The 15351-nt window shown below is 37.5% G+C and overlaps 1 protein-coding gene across 3 annotated transcripts in view; it reads right to left on the reverse strand.

The window, feature by feature from the left end:
* The window catches only part of LOC135476702 (beta-1,4-N-acetylgalactosaminyltransferase bre-4-like), a 37272-nt gene extending 22507 nt beyond the window's left edge, over positions 1-14765 (reverse strand). For 2 of the 3 annotated variants that reach the window (XM_064756834.1, XM_064756819.1), the window contains exon 1: positions 14718-14765. The gene's annotated coding sequence lies outside the window, so the exon portion shown is untranslated. Of the gene's footprint in view, positions 1-14460; positions 14525-14717 lie in introns of all 3 variants that reach the window. The other variant, XM_064756825.1, reaches the window with a different exon arrangement.
* Between the last annotated feature and the right edge of the window lie 586 nt (positions 14766-15351).

The following is a 15351-nucleotide window of genomic DNA, read 5'->3' on the forward strand; positions in this document are numbered from 1 at the left end:
TTGTCTAATCCTTGTCCATCATGGTCAAACCTCTACATACTTGTACATTTGAAAACCATGATCAAAACAGCGCATTCACCTCCAATATCCACAACTCATCAAGATACATGTGGCTGGGTACATTTAGCTGTATATCACGTGAGCCTATTAATAAATTCCCATAAGTTGAACTACGGGAAACCATATAAATATTTGCATACAAATGTACATACATATTATAATGTATAAAGATAAGACTGATAAATATTCAATGTGTCCAGCTCATACATGCATGTGACATTATTATTTTCATCTCAAGTTACGGTCTGTATATTCACTGTAAAACAGTTGTGACACACAAGATAGATCTATACCTACATACGTAATGACTCAGGAGCCTCTCACCAATGTGTTTGCTGTGAGTTCAAGTCCAGCTCATGCTGGCTTCCTCTCCGCCTGTACGTGGGAAGGTCTGCCAGCAACCTGCAGATGGTTGTGGGTTTCCCCCGGGCTCTGCCCGGTTTCCACTTACCATAATGCTGGCCGCCGTGGTATAAGTGAAATATTCTTGAGTATGGCGTACAACACCAATCAAATAAATAAATAAATATACCTACATGTAGTAAGGGGCACACTGTCTTAAAGTTTGAACGGGTGAGCGTACCTCTTCACTGCCCCGTTGTTCATGTGTGCCTGCTTGTGCACTCAAGAGAAGCAGTGATCAACAGCATTAGTACCTGTCAACTATCACACATCCCTCTTTCATACATGTCTATGTATATTAGAGCTCTGTAGACTAGCATTCTACATTTTAATAACTTACAATTACAACACACCTTGGATAATGCACCAGATTACCATCAGCTGTTAGCTAAATGTGTCCTGAACAATAGATGTTATTAATTCCCTTCATATTCATGTGAACAGCAAACATGCACATTGTATATACATGGCCTTTTAGGTAACTTCTAGCTTATCCGTGTTACTAATTATTTTTCAAATAGCTAGGACCATAGAGTTAGCCTGCGTGGACGGGGGAAATAGAAAACTGACGCTAATGTGGACACCACGTTTTCAGCACTTTCAACATGGGAGAGATAGGAGAACATGAAATCTGGACACCCTGCTAAGACAAAATGGCCTTAAAAAGGGATATATGGACGCCCTATTTCACATTTCTAGCTAACCTGCTGGCTCTGACACATGCAAACTGATAGCTTGCCTTCTGTTCCTCTTGCTGAAATAGGCCTAATAAGCAAAAAGGAACTTAAACAGAATTGGAACAAGCTCAAATTTGTGAAATTCCACAAAAAGCTGACATTATCTTGCACTCAGCCCCCTTATTAAATGAATGGCGGTTATCTTGAAGGATACTGATCTTGACAGAGAGCAAGAAGCTACTATACATGTACCTGTAGTTAGGTGTAACTTCAGGTATATTACATCCACATGTATATATCCAGGTACAATCATAGATTTAGCTAGAATTTCCAATTTTCTCCTATTTTCCCTACATTTCCCCCATATTAATTTTGTCAGAATAGGGCTTATCAAAGACACTGAGGCACCCCTCTGGCTAAATCTATGCGTAAAATATACTATACAGTATTGTCCAGTATGTCCAAGGAAACCCCAAGGAAAGTTTAAATATATAGGTAAATACAGCGATATTGCTCATTTAATACTCACGGTTATACACTGAGCTATCCTCCTTAAAGACAAGATCCTCATTCAAAATGGGTCAGATGATATTTAGATGATACCGGTATGTCAAGTTTCTTGGAAAAAGTAGTTCATACATGTAAATAAAGCGTTCTCATTTAAATTTAGTTGTCTGTTCACTGAAATAAAAACTGACTTCTTAAATGTACATACTGCCGAAAAAAAATTCTGAATTTTTTTAACTGGTTCAGCTAAATACAAAATGAGTTGCATTAGACTCCTATAAGACCTCTTGTGCCTATATTTTCCTAAAAATGTCAATTAGGAGAATTAAAAGGAGAAATCCATCACTGGTCTAAACTGTACGCCAGCCAAAGTAACACCCAAATGATTTCCACAATGCAATTATAAGTCTAGTAAACCAAATACCATCTTCATATCTATCGACAATGTTTTATAAAGTATTCATAATGCCCAACAATCTGTGCAGCAGATATGAAGTTACACGGTAGACTGAACAATTACAACACAATACCGTGTCTAAAGAAACAGCTTACAATTTTTTTGCCCCCCGTCAGCAATAGTTGTATGTTCCTTTAAATAGGCTGCCCAACCGGCTGGTTTTTGACAACAATTTAGACAAAATAGCTCCCTTTTATAGCATATTATTAACAAATGTACATGAACGAGGCATGTGGCATAAACAAGTCTATATAATAAGCATTACATTTTTTAACGTACTGTAGTTTCAAATGTAACGTTTCAACACGTGCATGCCCATGTATACACCAGAAGCAAAGAGTGGTGCACACAAGAGGATTCTTCTTAAAGGAAAAAAAGTTATTTGAGTTACTTGGCAGCTCAACCGGATTCCCACCATTAATGTCAACGCAAAAGAAGAGTGGATACAATAGGCCTTTTGCAGCCTCACGTGATTCAAGTTTTGTGTACTGTTCAGGGTTCAATTATCACGCTACCCACAAAATTGGCAAAGATTTACTGCTACATACAGTTTAACTTCTCTGAAATCTACCCAACAGTTTGATCCCTGAATTAAATCTTTATTTTCTGAACAACTTAGAGGCAAAGGAATTGAGAGAGTTAATGCTTTGGGTTTAACGTTGTGATTAACAATTTTTCAGTCATAGGACGATGAAGGATTCCTATTAAAGAGTGCATGTATGTGTAATGTGCCTCCTTGTTGCAGGACGGATTTCCACCACTCTTTTATCTAGTGCTGCTTCACCGAGACAAATTACCGAGGGCAAGTAAGCGGCCCCATCCGAGCCAATATACTGGTACAGGTCAACCAGTCGTTGCATTATCCCCTTAATGCTGAACGCCAAGCAAGGAAGCTACAACTTCCTCTTTAAAGGTCTTAGATGTTATCGACCCAGGGTTGACCCTGGATCTACCACCCATGAAGCAGACGCTCTGCCAACTGAGCCATCAAGGCTGGTTAAGAGACAAAGGAAATCCTGTCATAATCTAACCTATTTGTCCTAGTGTATCACAAGTAATGAGTTATAGGTGTTGTCAATGCCCCAGCAATAGTGTTGTGTCAGTCATGGAACTGTACAGTGATATTTGATTGGATACAAACTTTTTCCAGTTGAGCACTTGCCTTAGGACCACTGCAAATGGTATGGGCAAGATTCAAGAAATATCATGCGATAAATGTATTTTTCTCACAGCCTTTCATGGCTAAAATGTCAGTAAAAAAAGGCGGTGAAACAAGGGATGGCACTGTGCTGAAAGGCACACGTTAGCCATCTGCTTGTCGCATGCCTCCAGATTCAGATTTAAATCTTACAGGATACATGAAAAGAAATTCCAGAGCAATGTATATTTCTGGGAAATGAAGAATGTTTTACCAAACAATCATTTTTGAGGCACATTTCATATCTTTTAATATTAAACCCCACTATTTTATGCATAGTTTCTGTCTGTGGTGGAAAATTTTTGGAAATGACATGCATGAGCTTACCGAAAATGCGAGGCCAGCTTAGCTCCCTTACTCAGACTCTGTCATGTCTGTCCCACAAACATTTGTTTGTGACCAATGCAGGCCACTTTGCAGGCTGACCACTGTCAGAGGACTCTATAAAAGATATGCGTAGTTTAAATCCATTTTACATCCCACAAATAATCCTGAAAGCTTTGATGTACTTTAACATGCTAAAAGGCATATTAAGAAATAAAATTCAACAGCCATAAGCTACATGTACCTGTAGCTATAAGCCTTACCCATTCAATCGCTATAGAAACAGGTTTTTACCTGGCACACCCACAACTAAAATGGAGAAGTTGCAAAGTGGGATCCAAAGACTACACGTAGAGGGAATTCTTTTGGGGCACTCAGCCATCAAGCAATTCATATACATGTACATGTATGAAACCTTACTCTAGTTTCATGCACAATGCTGTTGCTGTGAGTTCAGCTCATGCTTGCTTCCTCTTGTAAGTGGGAAGGTCTGCAGGTGGTTGTATGTTTCCCCTGACTCTGCCCGGTTTTCTCCCACCATAATGCTGGCAGCCGTCATATGAGTAAAATATTCTTTAGTAAAGCGTAAAAAAAAACATCAATCAAATAAATAAACAGTTTCAGGCACTACATACATGTACAGATTTATACACTTCATTTCTTCCTCAGTTTGTGGATCTGTGGGTGATCTTGGGGGATCGTGCGAGCAATCTTTGATAAAGTTTTGGGTGGGATATGTAGAACTTGTTTTCAGAATTTCAAAAGACCTGTCCATGCAATTCTGTACATGTATAAGTACATCAGAATGTACCTGTATTTTTGTTTTCATTTCCACTAGGTACTATCAGGTATATGTTCAGGAGTGCTGTCCAAGTATACAAGAACAGACATGTACATTCAGTACATTTATCTAAAATTTATGAGAATAAGTTGAAGAAATAGGGTGTCCCTGAACTTTCATTCCGAGTGAGTCAACAGGTGTACAACTGAAAATATTAAATCATTCATTTAACAATATTGAAAAATTTTTGAGAATAAGTTGAAGAAATAAGGTGTCTTTGAACTTTCATTCCGAGTGAATCAATAGGTGTACAACTGAAAATATTAAATCATTCATCTAACAATAATGAAAAATTTTTGAGAATAAGTTGAAGAAATAGGTTGTCTCTGAACTTTCATTCCGAGTGAATCAATAGGTGTACAACTGAAAATATTAAATCATTCATCTAACAATATTAAAAAATTTTTGAGAATAAGTTGAAGAAATAGGTTGTCTCTGAACTTTCATTCCACATGAATCAACAGGTGTACAACTGAAAATATTAAATCATTCATCTAACAATGACAAATTTATGAGAATAAGTTGAAGAAAAAGGGTGTCTCTGAACTTTCATGCCGAGTCAATCAATAGGTGTACAACTGAAAATATTAAATCATTCATCTAACAATATCGACAAATTTTTGGGAATAAGTTGAAGAAATAGGGTGTCTCTGAAGTTTCATGCCGAGTCAATCAATAGGTGTACAACTGAAAATATTAAATCATTCATCTAACAATATCGACAAATTTTTGAGAATAAGTTGAAGAAATAGGGTGTCTTTGAACTTTCATGCTGAGTGAATCAATAGGTGTACAACTGAAAATATTAAATCATTCATCTAACAATATTGACAAATTTTTGAGAATAAGTTGAAGAAATAGGTTGTCTCTGAACTTTCATTCCGAGTCAATCAACAGGTGTACAACTGAAAATATTAAATCATTCATCTAACAATATTGACAAATTTTTGAGAATAAGTTGAAGAAATAGGGTGTCTCTGAACTTTCATTCCGAGTCAATCAACAGGTGTACAACTGAAAATATTAAATCCTTCATCTAACAATATTGACAAATTTTTGAGAATAAGTTGAAGAAATAGGGTGTCTCTGAACTTTCATTCCGAGTGAATCAACAGGTGTACAACTGAAAATATTAAATCCTTCATCTAACAATATTGACAAATTTTTGAGAATAAGTTGAAGAAATAGGGTGTCTCTGAACTTTCATTCCGAGTGAATCAACAGGTGTACAACTGAAAATATTAAATCCTTCATCTAACAATATTGACAAATTTTTGAGAATAAGTTGAAGAAATAGGGTGTCTCTGAACTTTCATTCCACGTGAATCAATAGGTGTACAACTGAAAATATTAAATCATTCATCTAACAATATTGACATGCACATTAGCTTTGAGATATGATGGCCTGCTTGACTATGTTCCCAGCTTAACTTCCATATTAACCGCTCTTAAATGTTAGATTCACAAACCTGAAACACGGTCCTGCCACCAGTACTGTCCTGGAAAGTGTCAAAGCTGTATGACAAAAAAAACCCCAGATATCTCATGATCTTTACGTAATTCTGAACTCGCATCACCTCGTTATGCAGGAATAATAAAGACAAGAACATTGCAATGAATATAAATCTAACCAACACGTCTGCTTAGACAGCATCCTACCTTTGCAAACCCAAATTTTCAAATCATGTGCCTATCCTTATCTTCTTGCAAAAATTATGATCTACTTTTTCCACAATTGTTGCTTACTGTATAGTTACTGTTCATTATTAAAACAAATATTAATGCTGAGACTCCCAAAGTAGTTGTCAGTCGAGATTTTAATGTACACATGGAAAATGGCAGTTAGCGAAGTTTCCCTTCCCTTGTGCTTGATGCGGTACATTTGTGTGAATTGTGACTTTACTCTGCAAGAATAAATTGATACGAAGCCAGAATTACCATAGGGTTAAAGGGAACATGCTCTCACTGCACACAACATGACATGATGATGAGAGCATACTTTAACAGGCCGAGTTTGAGTTTAGTGACCTCTGAAAGCTGGCAACGTTAAAACACATCTCAGATCTAGCATGTATTTCAGAAGGCTACATAACAACTTGATACATGTAAGTAAGGAAGGGGAAGAGAGGAGGACTTGTAGCAGTGTAGCCTGCAAATGGAAACTGAGAATGACATACCATCCCATTCCAAATTCATGATTCCAGACTTACTATTTTCAGTCAGCTGCTTTAGATGCCAAAACTTGGAATAACTCAGGTTTCCATGCATGTAGTTTAAATACAAAGTAACTGACCTAAAATTTTGTTTGTGAGTGAGTGAGATGTGCTTGGGGTTTAAAACATTTAACTATTTTTCAGTTATTTGCAGTCATATGACGACGAAAGAATCCTTAGAGTGCATTCAACGTGCTGTTTTTTCTTTTACTCTGTGTCTAAAGTGTTAATTTTGCGTCATTATAAAGTTCCATTGACCTTAATGGAAAGCTGTTTTCGGGTTTTTGCAACGTGTAAGGAAAAATGTAATTTTCAGCCCCAAAAGTACTATTTCGTGACATTTATTTGCCACAAAAAATTCCCTTTTTTTGGCAAATTTTTACAAAATGTGCCTTCTGCTGTGAGCAAATGTATGATTTAAATTCATTGGAACTGGCCATTTCTGGTCTGTTCCCACCAAAACCAAAAATTTTGTTGAATCTGCCCCAGTTAAATAAGAAATTGCACATAACTCACTGCACTACGAGCCTGCATATGCAACATCATATATGAAATCCTTACCAGACGTGCTTTGACCTACACTCTGATACAATAATTGAAATTTTCCCAAGCTGCTGATATTGATGTACATCTGTAGAAACCAGAAAATTGATTGTAAGAGTCCTGTTTAAACAACCATTCTGGAAGTATTGTGAAGGCAATATGACATGCGAGTCCCCTATTGGTTTGAGTCATAGGTGACTAGAATAGAGCTCTTATATGTACATTAAATGACCTCAAATTTCACTCACAAAAGTGAATATTTAGAGGCAAATAAATGTCACAAAGTATTACTTTTGCCGCTAACACCTGAATCACTTAAAATAATTTCTACTGCTTTCACATTGTTTAATCTCGCTTTTGACAATTTCTTGGTTTAGAAACTAAACTAAAAATTGTATTTCAACAATGTCTCAGGTGAAATAAGAAAACTTGTACCACTTTACATATGGCCAAACGGATGGACAGATAGACAGGCGTTATAACGATATGATCTTTTCAGCCTAGTGTTCTGATGGGATAAAAGTGGAACCTTGAATAGAATTAGGGGATCTACTTCTAAAGTACATATAGTAATAATTCAACCAATAAAACTTCTGACAAGTGTCATTTATGCCAGATTCCAAATTGAAGACATCACTTTTTGTGCACAAAACTGTTGACTGAGCTGCGCATTAAAAGTAACACCAAACCACCATGCATAACAGCTGCCTAAATACAGCAGATGTTCATCTGCGAAATTCCACAGCAACAGAATCAATACAGTGGAAAATTTTATGTATGTAAATGCTATTATGTCAACAGTACAACTAGAATATTTGCTTACGGCAAATCTAGAATTCTATAACTCTTGACTGTTTTCAAATTACATACATGTATAAGGAAGACAATCAGAGACTACAAATCTCATGTTTTACTCCCTTTGGTGCACGTGCAAAATGTTCGTCAAATAACGTAAACAGAACGAATGAGCCTGTTATAAAACAGAATGTTGTCTTCAATGACAAAAATGAATGGACAGATATCACAGGTCAGGTGTAAACAGAACAATGTCTCGCGATATAGTTAATTTCATTCTATCCTCAGTGAAAGCTATTTTGATGTCATGACATCATAGAAAGGTTAAAGTAAAAGAAAGCTAAAATATGAAGTAAGGTTTATCATACACAAAACTGAAAACTGTGTACAAATACTTTTGTAGATTTTTTTACATTTTCTAAAGAGTGTTTAAATGCATTCAAATATTTGAGTTCTATGGTGGGCTTTATGGGCCATACTGACAATATTTAGGAACTCACCTGTTTTTCCTGATCTTCACCAGAAGGAAGGCACTTTAGAGAACATTATTTCAGTAATCTTTTATTCAAGGGTTAAAAGAGTTATTACAACATTCAGGGTCGTGATTAAAGTTGGAAAAACTTCTTGCACTCTGATAGTATGGTACATAAAGCCCACCTTAGAATTCAAAGATTTAAACTGCTTAAACTATCTTCACAAAAATCTAAAAAAATAAATGAAACTACATTTATGTATAGTTTTAAGGTGTTTTGTACAATGAGCCTTACTTCATATTTTAGCTTTCTCTTACTTTAAACATACACTGTATGTAATCAGCATATGGCGGACGCTTTGCAATTTTGTATTTCAAAACAATTACATCACAGAAAGATTGAACATGTTCACGTACTAACCAGTGTGCTGCAGACGATATGTGAACAACACTTTGCAGCAGTGTTCATTTCATGGTGAGAAATGTGCCATTGTCAAACACTGCAAGCAGATCTGTCCTGGTCAACGAATGCTTCACCATTCAAAACACTTCACAGAATAACAGCCGCATTTGCCGTCAGTTTGATACTCGTTTGAACTGAAATTATGAATGACGTTATAGACTGGTTAGGTACCCCTTTCATCCAGAAATAATGGTTTTGCCTGGTGTGCAAGACGTTACAGGTCATGCGCTATTTCGAACAACTGCGGGGATCTTCCAACGTTACACCGGATGGGTGTATGAGTGTTTACATGACCAGAGTTTTTCATGTTGAGTCATAAGATTACCTGCATTAAACGTTTTGGGGATGGTTATAGAATTGAAAAAACATTCCTCCTATGGGTGTCTAGCCGCAGTTTTACAGTCAATAAAATGGAAGTAGTTAAAAAATTTTAGGTCTCAGACTATGCCTTTGACCTATAATAACCTACTCTGCCATAAACTGCCACTAGACACCCATAGCAGGAACTTTATTTCTTAATTGGAAACAGTTCGAATAAGTCAAGTGTCATTCCAGGGACGTTGGCAGTTCACAAAGTTGATTTAGGCAAAGACAGGGTGGAGGCTCTCAGAGACTACCGCGTTATTTTAAGGTGTGTACAACATGCACCATTGTCGACAAACAGGTGCAAATTCAATCTAGCAACTTTCAAAAAAATCACAGCTTTAACCTTTTACTTTTGCAGGAGATCCCACCTTGTCTGGCCTATATCTGCATGAACTTGCAAGATTGCAGATTCCTACCATTCTTTTATGGTAGGCTCCTTTCCTCACGTGACAATGAAGACAGGATCCGTCAAAACAATTGTTGGATTAAATCGGTTTAAGAAATTTGTGGGACTTGTTTCAAAAACTTGTTTGGATAGCTGCATTGCGGTACACTGCATGTAATCCAGAACATCCACTCACAAAATAAAGCCATTTAGCTGGTCTACAACTTAATGCATGGCTTACCACATACAGAACTCTTGGGCACCGTCCTAAAGCACGCACCCCAATAACAGAGAGAATGCACTGGATACACCCAAGCTAAGAACACAGATCAACTTAAACAGGTAAGCAGCAGTCAGAGTCTAATATTGTTTATTAGATAAGACTTTAAGGAAACCTTACCTGTGACACGAGTTTCCTCACACATTACCAGATCCTGCTACATAAACATATACACAGTACTATTGACTTGTACGTACATGAACTTAATTGTGCATACCAGCAAGTATGTCGCAGCGACTATTATGGTTCTGAAAACTGTGTTTAGCCCTGATTGGGCTATTATATTTGTTTGGTGAAGCGTGTCACACCGGTTCTACATTCTCTAGTCACTCAAAAGCTACAGCTGGAGATCACCTACCCTAAGTCTTCTAATTTTTGGGGCACCTAGTCTGCTCTTTGTAGCAGGAATATGTAGTTTCTTTTTTTTCACATGGTTAGTTCATCTAAAGAACAACAAATGTATATCTTTAATTTTCCAAAAAACTGGGAGAGAAGTGTAATTCTTTGCTTTCTGCACTACTAATATCTGTCCTATATATTAGAAGAATTAGGGTACTGAAGAATAGGGTACCGTATGGGGTAACGTAGAATGCCATACATGATGTGATAGCCCAGTAGTCAGAGTACCCTGACTGTGGGTTGAGGAGTTCTATATATGTTAATCTTGACTATCCTATCTTTTAATAATTCATTAATTAATGTCCCAGGCCTGGGTGCATGATCCGAAGACAACTATCCAACATGTATTTCAACAGTTTTATGATTACACATGTACGTTCATGTTACCACTGAATTTCTGTCTGCACCAGTCCAACATTTGTACGATAATATGCACGACACTTATTTTAGAGGAAGAAAATTACACTTACATTGTTTCAACACGGATGCTTGCTGCAGCAGCCTGTGGAACGAAACTTTTGCAAGTGTCGCAATACTGTTTATTCATCAAAGACAAAGACGAAGAAAAGCCGGTTGTATGGCAGCCATATTGTGGCGAAATCCAGTGTGTGCAAATCTAGATTAGAGTTTATTATGCAATGAAACACCATCATCAAGATGTAATTACTTTGGTAACTACCACTTTATGATCAAAAACGTTCACTCGAAGTGTCCACTGTTCTTGTCCAAAACCATTCACGGTAACATTACAAGCATGTAAAATAGGGTGTGTGCACTTGAAAATAGTGACACATCAGGGTTTCTGCCAGACACATCAAGGTTTCTGCAAAAACACATCAAGGTTTCTGCCAGACACATCAAGGTTTCTGACAGACACATTTTGCCAGATACATCAGGATTTCTGCCAGAAAATAAATTTTGAGTCCACCTGAGGCTGAGGGATGGTTTGAGGGGGGTGGGGAGAGTGTGAGAAGGTGGTATTCCCTCTTCAGTTCTGCATATTTTGATAAGGTGTAAATCGCGATGTCTACAGTAACATTCCTGTGTTGTATCAGAGCTGCTCGTCAGAACGAAAATATGTACCAAAACTTACGTGTCGTCAACAAAAGTCAAATAAATTACATTCGCCGATGGCTTAGCAGTCTTGGGACAATTTTCATCTTACTCCATAGAGTATATGAGGGGCAATTCAGTGATATCTCTCTTCAACATTTTACATGTGAAGCAATTGTTTTTGCGAGCGACAAATGTACACCTGTGACTAACCTTTCTGACCTGTCAGGGCACATCATCTCGCACATCAAACGTTGATCTCTTGTCACTATTAAAAGCATATTCTCAAAATTATTGATGTACCAGGAGGTCAATCAATTAGACCATCCTCAGAGTTTCTGGCTACTATTAGCCTATGCACTGTAGCCATTATGCTGGAGCATGTTGGGCCAATAGCGCTGCATGTAATATCCCTTGCAATTAGGTCATCAGTCTAAGAAACATATACTGACTAAAACACTACACTACACTAAAACAGAAATTTTGATGAGATGCAGGAACAGGTCTCATCGATGGTGTAGTGGATACACAAGAGTTTGGCGAGTGTGCAGATTAGTTTGTTTGGAGCTTTAACTATTTATTACTGTCCATTTATCTGTAAAAGGATTCAAAAGTTAAACTGTCGACTGAAAAGACTTTTCTTTATTTAGCATTTTTTTTTAAGTTTGAGGTGTAATTTTTGGTAGCTTTTCTGGGGTAATGGGTCTGTTGACCAGATGCAAAATGGGCCCAACTGAAAGCCTGCCATAATGCTGAACAAAGTGTCCACAGTGGTGAAACCATGTACAATAAGTTTGCACACAAATTCAATATTATCCCCCCTGTTTATCCCTTATTTACACACTACCACTGGACAAGCAGGACAACTTAGAGTACCGTAAATGTTCTAAAATTTCATCTCTTTTTTAATATCTTTTCAAGATTCTGGTTCTATACTGAGTTCTACTGATTTTAGAAAGGTGCTTTGAAAAGTTAGGATGATATCCTACTGGGAAAATGTACATGTCAGCACCAGAAGTAATATCTCATGACACTGATTTGCCTCCAAAAAAGCTCCTTTGTTGTGGAATTTTTAGGTCATTTACGGTACACTTACTACTTCCGTGACTATACCGCACTACATTATCCTGTCATGGGTCAATAAAAATCACATTTTTTAACAGATGTTAACACTTCAACAGATAAACGAGCGCAAGTAGACGAGCTTTAATATTTAAATGTATGATGTATAGATTCAAGATGCTTAAATTGACATTTAATTAACGCCACTGATTTATCCAGATAACTGCACGTCAAATGTACTGCCTTCAACCTTGTACATCTCCATTTACCAATCAGTTGTCTGACACTTTCGTAATTCCAAAACAATCTCAGGTGTTTCAATTACACTTTTTCTGGTTATCATATACAGACTCAGGGTTAGATCTAGGGCATTTCTGTGTGTTTTTAAACGTACACTTTTCAAAATCAAAGGAATGATTTTATTTTAAGATTCAAAGCACCCTTTATCAAACATCAAAGTAAACTTTTTAAAAAAAAAACAAAAAAAAAAACATTTTTCCAAACAATCAAAGCACTTTTTTTCAAACAGTCAAAGAAAATTATTAAAACTTGACGTCTCCATGCAGAGATTAAACTTAGAATATTGTGTAAAAATTGCCGAAAGCTACTAACCATGAGAGATTACTGCTTCGAACGAATGGGGCAATTATGGGGGAGGGGGGACAGAAAGGTGGGCTTAGGCCGGGTAGGTGCCCAAAACGTGGCAAGGTTGCAACCTGCTGATATGTAAAAAAAAAAAGCTGAAAGAAGACAAAAATCAAATGTTTGATTCCAGTCCAGAAGTAATAGCACCCTAGAGAAGGCCAGTGGAGATCAAGAGCAGTCACTGTCATATTTTTGACAGACCTTCTGATCAAGGTAACGGGTCAGATGAAACCAGTAGTTTAGTCGAAAGTGCTTTCAGCCAGTTACAGCTCTCCAAAGCTTACTTGAGAAGTAGGTTATCACAATGTTCCACAGATCACCTACGTCAAATTTCATTAGAATGGATACAGATGACGAAAGAGAACATCGGCTGACAGTTGATGAGTTATTACAGAGCAACCCCAATATACATCTATGAACTCCTATAATACATTATGTTTTTACTTCTGTCTTTGTCCTAGTTTTTGTCACATGACCCAAAACCATTCAAATTCTTCCCAAAATTAAATACAACCCAAACCTCAATATTGTGATGATGTCTGTCAATTTTTTTACTTGAACATTTAGTACTCAGCAAATTACATAATGTTAATGACCTGCTCAAAAGATAAAAAGTCACCTTATCTTATTACAGGTTCTAGTTCCCAGGGTCAAGGCAGATTCTTATTGCTTAAGGTTATAAAAGTGGCTTCACAAATAAGGTCAATAGAGCAATCTTGGTACTTCCTGGCACTAGGCCTGAAGCATGACAACGGAAGACTAGAGGACAAGCTACACAGAAACTCCTGACACTCCTGTGACATTAAAGTGCGTGTGTATTTCATACGTGTAATTTTCTTTGAAATATCATGTTAATAAAAATAAATACCATTATAAACAAAAACATGATAGTGGTTGCTCAACAGTAATGACTGCACATGCATGGTTTGTATGCCTTTTAAAGACAACAATGACAACAGGCCGGTGCCCTGTTCAGGTGAGCATGTCTGAGGTATTTCGTTCCTAATGAGGTACAACGGCAGTGTGGGAAAAAATGATTAGCTGGCAGGCTTTCCTAGTGTTTCTACTTCACACGCCATGCAATTGTAGCGACGTCTGGATCTCCCCGCTTTCAGTTCAGTAGCCATCGGAGCAGATAAGGCGACGTGTTCAAGTATCGTACAACAGTAGGCGAGATACGACTCCGTCTGTGTCAAGTCCGAAGTTGAACCATAAAATAGAGTCATCAGTATTACAGGTAACAAATACTGACGTCAATTCGTACAACAAAGGTGTCGCATGCTGGCTTTATTCAGTTGCATGTTTGCTACTTGCAAACCTTGTTGCTTCTCATGCGTGTTGTTGTTGTTGTTCGCCTGTTCGATCGCCCGTATGACTATGAGCTGTGGGTAGATACATGAAGACATGATCACGAACTTAAGAGGCGGATCAAGCTTACATTTGTCAGACAACATCATTCATCTTTTTGTCGTTATCAACTGATAAAACTTAAATCGCTGGCAGATATGGTTAGAACAGTGACTTGCCAGACCATGAAAGAATTTGTGAAAATAATAGACAATCCACATAGCTTACCTCGGCCGCCGACTTCGGTGCGATGGTATCGTTTTCCTGGATCCAACTTCACAGGGTCGTTAGGGGGCGCCACCGCGCACCTGCGCCAAACATTTTATTCTCTGTTAACCATGGAGATGTAAACCTGGAGGCATAGTTTAACTCGTAGTTCTAGAAAAGGGTATATACATGTCATCAGCTAAAGTATCAGGTTGATTTTACAGTTTATTTAAAAGAAGCCTTTTCAAAGCTTTTCAAAAGTTGACGAGTTTTCAGCCACCAGTATCGATAATTTTGACGGTAGTGGTAGCTTGGCAACAGGCCTACATGTATAGGCCTTTGACAATAGTTGCGGAGTGGGGGGGGGGGGGGGGGTAACTCTTATCGAACAAAACAGTTCTGAGAGTTTCGGAAGGAAAGAGCCCCAGATGCGTCGGGTTGACGGTAAGGAAGATGTACCGCTGTTCACATGTGCATGAAATCTTCCCTAGCATAAATCGACGTCAAGTGTGAGGCCTCGGTAATTAACCCATGACAGATGTTTATCCCATGACTGATATAACAGATGATGTTTATCCCATGACTGATATAACAGATTATGTTTAACCTATGACTGATACAACAGATTATGTTAGTCCCTGAATTAACTAACCTG

This window comes from Liolophura sinensis, chromosome 1 (assembly GCF_032854445.1).
Source record: "Liolophura sinensis isolate JHLJ2023 chromosome 1, CUHK_Ljap_v2, whole genome shotgun sequence".
NCBI classification, from domain to species: domain Eukaryota; kingdom Metazoa; phylum Mollusca; class Polyplacophora; order Chitonida; family Chitonidae; genus Liolophura; species Liolophura sinensis.